The sequence below is a fragment of the Triturus cristatus genome, chromosome 8 (assembly GCF_964204655.1).
Source record: "Triturus cristatus chromosome 8, aTriCri1.1, whole genome shotgun sequence".
Lineage (NCBI taxonomy): Eukaryota > Metazoa > Chordata > Amphibia > Caudata > Salamandridae > Triturus > Triturus cristatus.
The window spans coordinates 121687245-121701377 of record NC_140591.1 but is presented as its reverse complement, the minus strand read 5'-3'; the positions used below and the strand labels follow the sequence as shown (position 1 = coordinate 121701377).

The 14133-nt window shown below is 39.8% G+C and overlaps 1 long non-coding RNA gene across 1 annotated transcript in view; it reads left to right on the top strand.

The window, feature by feature from the left end:
- LOC146801676 (uncharacterized) overlaps positions 1–14133 on the top strand; it is a 522872-nt gene that overhangs the window by 47804 nt on the left and 460935 nt on the right. The gene's annotated exons all lie outside the window — the stretch shown is intronic.

The following is a 14133-nucleotide window of genomic DNA, read 5'->3' as shown; positions in this document are numbered from 1 at the left end:
CATACTTCTTCACTTTTTAACAGTGGTCTGTATGATGCATCATCATTATCAATCAGTGGGAAAAAAACAATCAATGGACTGTAAGAAAACAAATGTGCACAGTACATCATTACAAATATGTGACTCACTACTGGTTTGGTTATAGTGGCATGGTCATTGGTTTTTAGATTGCTGAAAGCAACTATATGTTAAAACAGTTTCAAATATTTTTATATCTGGTACAAAAAGTCCAACAATTATGAAGCAGCCTTCATTTTGCATATCATTTTGTCAACATCATTCCTGTTAGGTCAAATGATGTCTAAAATGTTTTGGTCCATGTACCAATAACATAACACATCGTAGTAAGTAGAAGTTGTTGTTGCAGAAACAAAAGGTGTCATTTTTTTTAGTAGTGAAGAGACTTTTTACACACAACTTAAGGCTGCTGGTATTGCAGTATCTCCATTTAGTTTTTATCTGTATTAACATAACGTAGTCCTGCAATGTTTCATAAATTACTTTCCACAGTTAAAAAGAGTCTTTAATTTCTAATAGGTTGCTGTAGACATTACACCTAATAGGCTGAATAATGTCTCAGAAACACTTGATCCATATGTATGTCAACACAATACTAGATTTTGTTACACTAAATAGTCCTTAGCTCTTCGGTTCTGGAAATACCGGATATGAGTTAGGTAATTTTTAGGTACTCTTGCTTTGAGTGTCATTTGAATGTCATTGCACTCTGTCCATCCTCATTCACAACAAAAACATATTGTGTAGTTTCAAGAGGTTATATTAACTCCTTCATGAAATATAATTGCTATAGTTCGGAAAATTCGTTTTGAAATGGGAATTTGTCCAGCTTTGAAGTTTTTTATTTCAGATTCTAATTTAGTACCATCCATTCTGCAACGTTGTAGCATAATTATGATATATTTTCCATGCCTTTGAAGTAACAACGTAGACTAAGTTCTGCTATGCTGTCTGAACAGATCATATCTTGATGGGCGTTTTTTGTTACATTTTCAAAGGCCACAGCTTTATAATCTAGTAACATCAAGTAGAGGAATCATTCCGAATTGATTTGAGTGATAGAGGTGAATTCACACTCTTCACAGTTATTGTTCCATTTATAAAATAAACCAGATAATTAATTGATATTCAATATCTTCCTCCTCTTATACTCCTAGCATTGCCATTGCACATTCTTAAAGTAAAATCAAAGGGGATGATGGACGGAGTGTTGAACATTGCAAGCACTCACCCAAAGTCAACTGATTTGGGTTTAATCCATCATCATTCTTTATCTCACTCCGCCACCCAGTTCAGAAATGGCCATATGCAAATCAGTCTGACCCTCATGGGAACAGTCCAGCCAGAACTGCCAAGCCATGTCTTCTCTGGACCGGAAATAAGCATCCTGGGACCGGTTTCTTGCTAATCAGCCGCCATCAGCCAGGCTAGCTTGAATCCAGTGGTAAACTGAGCAAAGGACCCACGTCTGAGCATACCCTGCCAACTTAGGGTGAACAAAGCAAAACCAAAGGGGATGATGGTCCGAGTGTTGAACATTGCAAGCACTCACCCCCAGTCAGCTGATCTGGGTTTAATCCCTCATCATTGTTTAGCTCACTCTGCCACACTAGTTCAGACATGGCCATATGCAAATCAGTCAGACCCTGTGCCTCATGGGAACAGTCCAGCCCGAACTGCCAAGTCATCACTTCCCTGGAATGGAAACAAGCATCCTGGGACTGCTTTCTGGCTAATCAGCTGTCATCAGCCCGGCCAGTTTGAATCCAGTGGCAAAGTGAGCAAGGGACCCATGTCTGGGCATACCTTGACAACTTCGGGCGAACAAAGCAAAACCCAAGGGGATGATGAACAGAATGTTGAACATTGCAAGCACTCACCCCCAGTCAACTGATCTGGGTTTAATCCACCATCATTCTTTATCTCACTCCGCCACCCTAGTTCAGACATGGCCATATGCAAATCAGTCTGATCCTGTGCCTCAAGGGAAAAGTCCAGCCCGAAGTGCCAAGCCATGTCTTCTCTGAAGCAGAAACAAGCATCCTGGGACCTGTTTCTGGCTAATAAGACGTCATCAGCCAGGCTAGCTTGAATCCAGTGGCAAAGTGAGAAAAAGGACCCACATCCGGTCATACCCTGCCAACTTAGGGCGAACAAAGCAAAACCAAAGGGGATGATGGACTGTGTGTTGAACATTGCAAGCACTCACCCCCAGTCAACTGATCTGGGATTAATCCATCATCATTCTTTATCTCACTCTGCTACCCCAGTTCAGACATGGCCATATGCAAATCAGTCTGACCCTGTGCCTCATGGGAACAGTCCAGCCCGAACTGCCAAGCCATGCCTTTCCTGGACCGGAAACAAATATCCTGGGACCGGTTTATGGCTAATCATCTTTCATCAGCCAGGCTAGCTTGAATCCAGTGGCAAAGTGAGCAAGGGACCCATGTCTGGGCATACCCTGCCAACTTATGGCGAACAAAGCAAAACCAAAGGGGATGATGGACGGAGTGTTGAACATTGCAAGCACTCACCCACAGTCAACTGATCTGGGTTTAATCCATCATCATTCTTTAGCTCACTCCGCCACCCCACTACAGACATGGCCATATGCAAATCAGTCTGACCCTGCGCCTCATGGGAACAGTCCAGCCCGATCTGCCAAGCCGTGTCTTCCCTGGACCTGAAACAAGCTAATTCTTAAGCATTCTGCTGAAGATTTTCAGAAAACACTACTGATTCAATACTCTCATCTGTAATTTTTTTAATTGCAGAATGTATAACAGTTCTGTCACTTCTTAGGTCTTCTAGGAAACTGCATAGTTGTTATGACATTCTTTCATCTACTTTTTCTTTAATAGAATCTATAAAGTGAGGCAAATGGTACGGTCCATTTAGGACTACATTTGCATAACAATTCACTCCAGATTTAATATCAAAGTGATAGACTTCAAATTCCTCATTGTGTTTCTTTTCTTGGCACCTTGTCATTTATCTTAGTCTTCATCTTTCTGTTGACCTCTGCTAGACTGCTTTGATAATTTATGCTTTTGACACATTAATGGTTTTTCAAACACAGGATAGTGGCCTAAATGAAGAGCATATTGACATCCTAACGGATCATACTCCCTTACACAGCTCCTCTCAGCACTTACTTTCTTCTCATTGAAATCAATTAGAAATAAACCAGATAAAGTTCTAATTCACGACAAAGCTACATGAGACATTCCTTCTTTGAATAAACTACTACCAATATTAACAAGTGCTGTATCTACAGTTAAAACTTGTGATTTGTGGATAGTCACTGCATACACTAAAGACACTGGAAACTTCTTTCACACATCTTTTACGAGCAGATAACGTACACAAAATCAACCAATCTGCTTTACTTCACCAGTATCATCAAATTGTATGCCTAAGTATTCCACAAAATTTCGGTTTGAATAATAAATACATTCCATAACTTTACCCATTGCACCATTCACTAGTCCTTTTCAACAATAAAATTGCACCGTAAGATTACAAGACAATTTTTACAGATATGCAACTGTTTTTCTAATCCTGCAGTTTTTGACACAGACTTTTCTAAACTATCCAACTTTGATTGCAGTTGTTCTGTTACTAGTACTGTAACAGCTTGATGTTCTATTTTATTATTTGCTCTAATTTCGATGATCTATTCTTTTTCCAGTCGCAGTAATTGTTCATTAAATTTACTGCACTCCTCAAGGGTTGGCATCAAAAAAATAATAGACTTCTCTTCCTTAAGAAAATTCAATGATACATTACTTCTGCAGAGGAAACATTAGCTGGAAACATATTTTTGAGGAGACAGGTTTGTAATGCTCTCTTTCCTTCTTTTGTGAGCACTCCCACTTTTATATCCTTTATTATAGCTCCGTATTAAATATCTGATGCTTGACAGATATTTCTGATTAACTCTTTATATTCAACATTTTCCCAAATGTTTACATTTTCAATACTTCCTAGTAAATTCCTAGTTTCTTTGTGTGGTAGTAATTTGAATACAGATATTCCTTTGAGTTAGTTGTAGCAGTTCTCCAAAGACTATTAAGTGTTTTCTTCCAAAAAGGACATCATAGCCAGTTTTTAATATTTGCTGCATTCTTAACCCCTTTGCCGCGGCAGGAATTCCGCCGCGGCGCTGGGGGGTTTGGGGGCAGTTGCGGTGGCGCTGTGCTCGTGACGGAACCACTCCGTCACGAGCCACGGTTGAGCTGTGCTCATGACGGAGTGGTTCCGTCACGTCTCCGCCCACTGCGCTAATCGCCCGCACAGGCGGGGAATTAGCACCGCGTGGGCGGAGCGGCCGCCAACGGCCGCAGCATGACGGAACCACTCCGTCATGAGCACAGCGCAACCGTGGCTCATGACGGAGTGGTTCCGTCATGAGCGGGGAAGGGGTTAAATGTATAAATGCTAGCATAATGTCAGATACCATGCTAACTTCATCAATGTTTAGTAGCTTTAATTTCTTAAATACTTTTTCCACTTCATGACAAGCATCACCAGATAATTTGTTGTATTCTAATTTGTTGATGTGTTCAACTGGCAGCATTAATACTCAGTGAAGGGTAACTCCTTTATTATTATGTGAAGCTACGCCTGTTGGTGCAGTAACTCCGACAAATAGGAATCTGTTCTCTTTTGTAAATAATTTGTCAGTACTTTAATCAATAAGCTGTTTCCAGTTCCAACTTGATCACTTATGTACAATAGAGAGGGTTTATATGTGGGACAACAAAACAAAAATTCCCTTTTCATAAGTCAAAGACCAAGCCTAATTTAAACAATAGATGACGTAGGCAAAATGGATGTAAGGTTCATGTGATATAATTTGTTGAGCAAGTCCAGGAGGTGAATACATAAAACAAGACCAAAAGGATTGCTAGTTGAGAGTAATACCCACTTAGGCATTTATCTCTTTTAGATTTCAGGTAGTTTTAGACTTATAGTAGTCTTTCTATTTACAGGCAGCGTTTTCCAGAGTAGGCATAATTCACTCAATTTTTCCTGCTATTTGAGCTGGTATCAAATTGCTCCAAGTTTCGCCTCATTGACTTGATTATAGGTATGACCTTTTGATAAAAAAAATTATTCTAGCCACATACAATGTTAGAACTAATTTTTTTTTAAAAATCTAAAAATTCTTTATCAATAGATTTTCCGCGAACATCGGAAACTGACAAGGGATACCATACTCAGTACTGATGTGTCTTCCCCAACAAGCCCAGTTCTCGTAGGTGCATCTGTTTTGATACAGTTCTTTATTTATCTATAATAACTGTAATCCAACAGTAACTAATTGGATATATTGCCTCTGTAGAATCCTTTCTGGGGTCTATGAAGTGTTGAAATATTACTCCAAGTGAGAGACGACTCCCTGTAGGGTCCCTACACCGAAAAATATAGGTATGTTTTCATGCATACATAATTGGAGACCAGTGAGGACGTACTGGTTTCTTTATACAAGTTGTTGAGATAAAAAACAAAAAGGGGTACAATTTGGATTGTGATGGATCATGTGATGTATAATTATTGTTTCAGTAAGTTTTTTTTATTCCCAGTATTGACTTTCTTTTTGCTGTAATATGTGTGTGTTTTGCAATGTAAAAAATATATATAAAACACACATTGACAAAATACACTTATCTTCTTTTATATTGTTATTTAGACAATATGCATTTCGGTCCTGAAGAAGGTGACAAAATGGTTTAACTTTCACAGAAACGCTGTGTCGACAGTTGTTTGTACGTATTTTTACTTATTTGGAAGTATATTGTTTTTCATGATATGTATAAAAAGGATGAAACTGTGCTGACATCGATCTGTTAACCTACTGTATTTGCACTTTGTCACAATTTGAATACTACCAGGGAGTTTTTTTTATAACTCTTTTTGCATACATTTTGTTACATGCTTTATATTTTTGAGTGTATTGCTTTTCATTGCTTTACAATTCAGCGATTGGAATGTTGTTTTCTTTTCTTTTCTCTTCTTTCTTCTTATGTTGAGTCTATCAAAGGACATTTTGGGAGAGGTTTTTAACCAAATATATCACATGAAACCTACATCCATTCAGCCTATTTTATCTATTTTTCAATTAGGCTTGGTCTTTGATTTATGAAAAGGGAATTTTTCTTTTGTTGTTATACATACCCCTCCCTTTTCTTAGCACTAGGTTACCGCCCTTATTTTTGGGCAATTATATGTGGAAGATGAACACTCTTTGCTCTCGTGCAGAAATCAATGTTCTATTTTACCTTTCACTTAATTATTCTAGATCCTCCGTTTCCTGTCTTGCTTGCTGCATTGCATTCTCCACCTCATCCATGGCAATTGCAGCTTCGTTTGAAATGATTAGCTGATCTTGATTTTCAGCTACTGAACTAGAACTCTCTCTTGCTATCTCAGCAGCAATTGTTTCTTCTTGTTGAATTTCATCTCTCAAAATTTGAAGATACGCTGGAAACACAGAACACTCGATAGTGTCTTTTAAAACATTAAAAGAGTCTTCATAAAAGTAAAATTCTCCAAGTAGCTCACTTTCGATTTGCCATGGCTTAAACAATTGACACTGGGCTAAATAGAAAAACTCTTCTTTGTCTGCATTTTGGCAATTTAGCTTTCGATGGTTGATTACATTTCTTTTGTTATGTCAAACCAAAAATCCTTCACATCCAGCAACAGCAATGTATCCTTCTTCTATAGTTTCACTTATATTATTTCTCTATTTGTAATGTTCAAGTATTTCATGTAGACACATCCTTTCCAAATGAGGACATCTTCTTGGCTAGTACATATACTGCATGTTAGTATTCAGAGTATCTGTACTGTGTGGCTCTACCAAACCAACCATGCACACTTACCTTGAATGTGCACTGGTGAGTTTCACAGAGTCGTTATGGACCAACTTCCCTGTACCCTACCTTATAACCAGTGTGTCTATTTTAAGCCTGGGCAAAGCACTACACTATGCTCACGTAGTTTGCGAAGTTTACGCTAATTCGCACTACGCGAATTGCACGTAGCACAGTGCAAACACGCGTAGCGTAGCGTAGTGCAGTGGTCATTTTTTGCTTGCTTGCGGTCCTCAACGTCAAGTTGGCGACCGCAAGCAAGAAAAATGACATCCCGGCGAGACTTTTTCCTCGTTCGTGATCAGCAACATCAAGTTGCCAATCGTGAGCGTGGAAAATAAACCTCCTGGCGCAATTCTCAATGCGGCGAGGTCAAGTTTCTCATTGCTAGTGGTCGCATATGCTCGCGACCGCTCGTGAAGAGAAACTACCAGTCCGCGTTGAGAAAGCTGCAGCTCGAGTAAAAATCTACTCGAGTGGCAGAAAACTACAGCTCACACTGTGCAAGATGCTGTTATCAATGATTGCACAGTGCAGGATGCTTGTCCGCACTGTGTAATCATTGAAAACGGCATCTTGCACTGTGCGAACAGGGTACTACGCAGTTTGCGAAGTGCTACACGTAGCTCGCGTAGTGCGAAGTGGACTTTGCGTAGCTACGCGTAGCGCTATTTCGCGAACTATGCCCAGAGTTAGTCTATTTCCACTAGGGCTTCACAATAGGGTTCAGGGAGGAGGGCTGGATACTGGACGCTGTTGAGATCTTGTTGTCGACCTGCGAGGCAACAAGATTTTATTAACCTTAGTGTATTAGTTGTATTTTAACACACCACTAATCTCTTCCTTCCTTTCTAAATAAATAATTATGTTAAGTAATCTTCCTACCTTCGACCTTGAGATGTTGGGCACTGTGTCCTAGTAGTCCTGTGATGGTTGGATTAGTCACCGTGTTGAATTATTCACGAGAGAGGGAGTATAGTTGAGCGAGGTGTTCTTCAGTCTATCTGTCTGAAGAAATAAATATCAAATTATTTCTCTAAAACTATTTAATATAAGCTGTTTATTTTAACTGTGTTATCTCAAGTCTTTTTCTTTTATCAAACACTTACTTTCAATATGACCCCCAGGTGTGTTCCATCACTCGAGTAAAATAAACAAAAGAGAAGAAACAAACAAAACACTTTGCATTGTATAATGCAACAAAATGTTAAACTTTCATCATGAAGAATCCTTTTCTCGATTACTATTGTCCTTTTCTTTGAAGCTTTGATTCTAATAAATGTCCTAACTTGTTCTTCCTTTTAAGAAAAAAAGTTCCAAAAATAGTCTTTAGTATTTCATTTTAACGTCGTAGCAGTTATCTCTGTCTTGCGATGGGCTCCAAAAAATAATGAATAATGCACTTAACTTTCCTTTTCTTTTCCACAGGTTCGACGCTGAAAGAAGACCAAATTGCAGCTTCACAGCTGAGATGTCTGCCAAGAAGAAAAACGGATTTGAAGAGGAGTTGCGACGGCTTCCAGGTAAGAGTCCCTGGAAACCAGCACTTGTCTTGGCAACTGATGGAAGGCTAAGTACTTTCCAGAAGTCGGGTGTGGCATTAGATAGTAGTGCCACACCCAAGATGGTCTTAACGCAGACGTACGCTCTGCGTGATGCAGCATGAAGCGTTCTTTAATTCTTTTCCTTATTTCAGACTGCAGGCTGCGTTACGGACATAGTATTTTGCTCTTGTCCAAGTCAGAATTCACTTTGCGCAATTGAAGCCTGTAAGGTCACAATCTGCATACAGGCTTAGAACCAGAATCTCTAAACAAACCGTTTTTGCTCATTATTTCCCATTACATGTGTTATCAGAAAAAGGCACTCATACTATTTGTAAAAGTATTACTTACAGTGTTAACAGAATATACATATATATACATTGCCAATACAGTCATGTGCATTATAATCATTACATTATATTAATAATCATTACACTAACCACACAATCAGTTGTGCTGGTTGCACGGGATAGGGCTGGGTTTTTTATATTTAAATGACTCTGTGAGTAGCAGAGGGTTTATGACAGTACTCCTCTCTCAAAATCCCCCCTAACACCAGAGGAATCGGTCTTGGTTTGTCTGGGTATTGTGTATGAAAAACTTTTACCAAACGTGGCGCATTTTTTAAAGGAGCAAGAGGTTCCCAAGACCGTTCTTCTGGCCTGTACCCTTTCCAATCCACCAAATAATATAATTTCCCACGGACTCTTTTAACATCAAGCACAGATTTTACTTCGAATACGGGTTCTCCTTCTAAGTCAATAGAAGGAGGAGGTGCCTTAGTACAAGTCAATGGATTGTGAGGTTTTTAAACCAAAACATGGAAGACTGGGTGAAAACGATATTTTGACGGGAGTGTTAACTAGGGGTGGGCAGATTTGCATAGTCGCACTACGCAAAGCTCCGCAAAAAGGTAAAAAATCACCGCGAGCACACAGAAATTCCGCGAACACGCGGAATTGCTTGTTTGCTAGGCTTTTTTCCTGTTCGCAAATGTTGTTTGCATGCTCGGGGGGAAATATCTCATGAACATGCATTTTGAGAATGCGAACAAGCAAAAAACCCAGCGAAGCCGGGAACGCAGAATTTTGGGCAATTCCGCGTTCTACGCGGAACGCGAAATTACCCAAATTCCGCAAATTCCGTGAGTGGAGCGGAATTTACCACCCAGGCCTAGTGTTAACTTGATACTTACTGGGTTAACAGTTTATTCAATGAGAAAAGGTCCAATAAACTGAGGACAGACATTTTTGTTACTTTTTATCTGTAAATTTCTTGTAGATAACCAAGCTTTGTCTCCAATGGCATAAAAATGTTGTAGAGTGCGATTTAAGTCTGCTGATCTGTTTTTTGAATTTCTTTAGCTTTAGCTAATTGAAATTGGGCTTGTTTTTGAATGGATATTAAACTAGTTATATAATCCTTGATAGTAGGAATCATCAAGGAAGATGAAAGTCGCCCTGGAATATTATTTGGATAGAATCCATATGCACAAAAGAATGGTGACATGCAAATAGATGAATGTTCCACATTGTTATAAGCAAATTCCAAAGCCCATAAAATGTCTGACCATTCTTTATCGCAATTTGCCAACATACAACACAAATATTGTTCAATGGTTTGATTTGTGCGTTCAGTTAAACCATCCGTTTGTGGGTGATAACGGGAGGAGGAACGCACTCCCATGTTTAATGATTTACTCAAATTTTGTGAAAATATGGGAGATAAACTGAGAAGCCCTGTCAAATATAACAATGGAAGGGATTCCATGTAAACAAATGATCACCTGCAGAAATACTTGAGTCATTTCCATGGCTGAAGGCAGCTTAAGGGTATAAAATTAGCCATATGGGCAAAATGATCAAGTACCGTTAAGATGGCAGTAGAACCAGTCTTGGTAAGCGGGAGTTCTACAATAAAATCAAGAGACACTGTATGCCAAGGTTGTGGAGGTATTGTTAAAGGATGTAACAACCCACTAGGGGCGTGATGTGAAGATTTATTTTGAATGCAGATGGTACATGCATCAACATAATTCTGAATATCTTTAAACATGGAAGGCCACTAACACTTTCATTTAATTAATTGTTACGTTTTTGTCATTCAAAGATGGGCGGAAAAAGGAGTTTCGTGATGTAGTTGTATAACTTGATCTTGTAATGCTTTTGATCGTACAAATATTTGCTGGAATGATGGATACAATGTATGCCATTCCTGTAACATCTTTGTTTTTAATTCTCGTTGTAAGGGTAAAATGACATGTGCTTCTTCTCTTTGTTTACAAATGTCATCATCTATACCAATGTGTGATATCGTGTCTGCTTTATTTTTTCCTTTCCTGGGCGATATGTGATAACAAAATTGCAATCATTAAAAAACAACGTCCAATGACGTTGATGAGCTGAGAGAGCTTTTAACAGATCTCAAAGTTTGGAGATTACTATGATCTGTATAAATTGTGATCGGGTGTCTTGCTCCTAACAGACAGTGACGCCATTCTTCAAACACAGCCTTTATAGTAGGGGTGGGCGGAATTTGCGGAATTAACCTTCGCAAATTATCGCGAGAATGTTTAAAATTATCGCAAACAAGCAGAAATATCGCGAAGATGCGGAAGTTTTTTTCCGGCATGTTCGCGCGATTTTCTGCATGGTTGCGGGTCGCCAACTTACCCATGTGGCTGCTTGCGGGCGCGGCCATCTTGTTTTGAGTTGTTCTCGCGGTGCATGATCGCGAGAAGAAAGACGTGATCGCGCGACGCATGACGTCACTGCGGGCGCGAACTGTCGCGAGACAGCGCAAATGGCTAAAAACAATACAACATCTCATGGAGAACGCGACCGGATCAAGAAAACTTGTCGGCGAACGCAGGGATTCAGGTAAGGCGATCGCGCGCGCGCGAGAATGTATCATTTTACAGCGCGAGCAAGAAACAAATTATCGCCAAGCTGCGGAAACCGGAATTTTTGACATTTTCGCGCTCTCCGCGGAACGCAAAAATGTCAAATTATCGCAATTTCCGCGAACGGAACGAAATTTTTGCCCAGGCCTACTTTATAGCCAATAATTCCCTATCAGCAATAGCATACTTTTTCTCCGAGGGTGATAACTTTCTGGAATAATAAGCTATGGGATGCATTTGTCCAGTATCTTTATGCCAATTGAACTCTGAAGCATCTGCCTCAACAAATAAACGGGCGTGAAGGATCAGGGTGCATTAATATGGGAGCTGAAGTGAATTGCCTTTTTAATTGTTAAAAGGCTTTTTCTGCTGTCATTCCATTCAAATTTCACACCTTTGCAGAGAAGTTTAGTGATTGGTGTTATATTTTGAGAAAAGTCACGGATAAATCGCCTATAAAAATTGGCGAACCCAAGAAAACTTTGGATTTGTTTAACAGAAGAAGGACTTGGCCAGGTAAGTACTGATTCTATCTTTTTTGGGTACATTTCTATTCCTGAGGGACTAACGATATATCCTAAAAAATCAAGCTTTGAGGTGTTAAACATGCTTTTCTCTAATTTGACATATAAAGAATTTTGTAAAAGCTGGTGAAGAATGGTTCGCATCAGTTGTACAAGTTCAGTTTCAGATTTAGAATAAATAGGCGTATCATCTATGTATACTACACAGCAGATATCTAGAAAATCCCGCAAAACCTCATTAACCCCTTCGCTGCCAGGCCTTTTCCCCCTCCTGTGCCACGCCCTTTTTTGGCTATTTGGGGTAGTGCACGCTGAGGCCCCTGTAACTTTTTGACCACATTAGGTATCCACGCCAAATTTGCGTCCTTTTATTCCAACATCATGGGGATTCTGAAGGTACTCAGGGTTTGTGGATTCCCCTGGAGGGGTCACAGAAATGAGCCAAAATACAGCAAAATTTCGTTTTTTGGGGGGAAAATGGGAAAAACGGGCTGCAAATGAAAGCATCTGGGTTTTTCCCTGCAAATGTTATCAAAAAAGGGTTTGTGGGGCTGAACTCACCATTTTCCCAGCTTTTAGGGGATACCAGACTTTTGTCAGAAACCCAACATTTTTCACACAGTTTTGGCATTTTTCTGGGACATAGCCTATTTTTGCTATATTTTGTGCTTTCAACCTCCCTCCAGTTAATGGTAGAAATGGGTACAAAAGCAATAATGGATCCTAGAAAGCTATACATTTCAGAGAAGTAGACAAAATTCTGAATTCAGCAAGGGGTCATTTGTGTAGATCCATCAAGGTTTCTTTATAGAAACTAACAGTTAAATATAGGATAAATTTAAAATTTGTTGAAAAAAAAAGCCTTTTGTGTCAACGTTTTCACATGTAACTTCTTCTCATTTTGACAGCTCTTTGAAAGCAATATACCGTTACATCCTCTGGACATTACTGGTTGTGGGGATATATAGGACTTGTAGGTTCACCAAGAACCAGACGAACCCAGAGCCAAAAACTGAGCAGCAACTTGCAATGGTTTTTTATTATATACCGGGTATATAGTAATTATTCTGTAAAAATGTGTTCATGGAAAAATCGGCATGAAAGACACTTATGTATTTCTGAAATGGGAACAAAATATAGAGTTTAGAAACAGTAGATATTTGCACATTTCCGAAATTGGGAATACTCATACTAGCATGAGAATTATCAGTCATGTTTTAGAATGACTTCTTTTTTACACAATGTCTTTCATTTGGAAGGCGGAAATGCATCGAAAGTCAATAGGTAATAACAGTTCCTTTACAAATCTGAATTACCCTAAGTCTCCCGATAAAAATGGTACCTCACTTGTAGGGGTAGACATAGTGCCCACGACAGGAAATGTCTCAAAACCCAACGTGAACACACCACATTTTCACACTGCAAAATCACCCTTAGCAAAGTGCCTAGCTGTAGTTTTTTAACCCTAGCTCTGCCGGCACCTAGGGAAACCTAGCAAACCTATACATTTTGGAAAATTAGACGCCCATGGGAATCCAGGATGGGGTGACTTGACTGCCTCCCACCAGGTTCTGTTACCCAGAATCCCTTGCAAACCTAAAAAATTGCCCCCAAAAAAAACACATTTTCCCCATATTTCTGTGGTGGAAAGTTCTGGAATCTACTTGGATCCACAAATTTCCACCCACCCAGTGTTCCCCAAAGTCTTCCGATTAAAATGGTTCCTCACTTGTGTGGGTCGGCCTAGTGCCCACGACAGGAAACGGCGCAAAACGCAACGTGGACACACCTCAATCTCGCTGTGAAAAATGACCCTTTTTTGGCAAAGTGCCTAGCTGTAGTTTTTGAACAATAGCTCTGCCGGCACCTAGGCAAACACCTAGGCAAACCTAGCAAACCTATACATTTTTGAAAACAAGACATCCAGGGGAATCCAGGATGGGGTGACTTGACTGCCTCCCACCAGGTTCTGTTACCCAGAATCCCTTGCAAACCTAAAAAATTGCCAAAAAAACACATTTTCCCCATATTTCTCTGGTGGAAAGTTCTGGAATCTGCGTGGATCCACAAATTTCCACCCACACCGCGTTCCCCAAAGTCGTCCAAGAAAAATGGTACCTCACTAGTGTAGGTCGGCCTAGTGCCCGCGACAGGAAACGGCGCAAAACGCAATGTGCACACAACTCAATTTTGCTGTGAAAAATGATCCTTTTTTGGCAAAGAGCCTACCTTTCGTTTTTTAACCATAGCTCTGCCAGCAC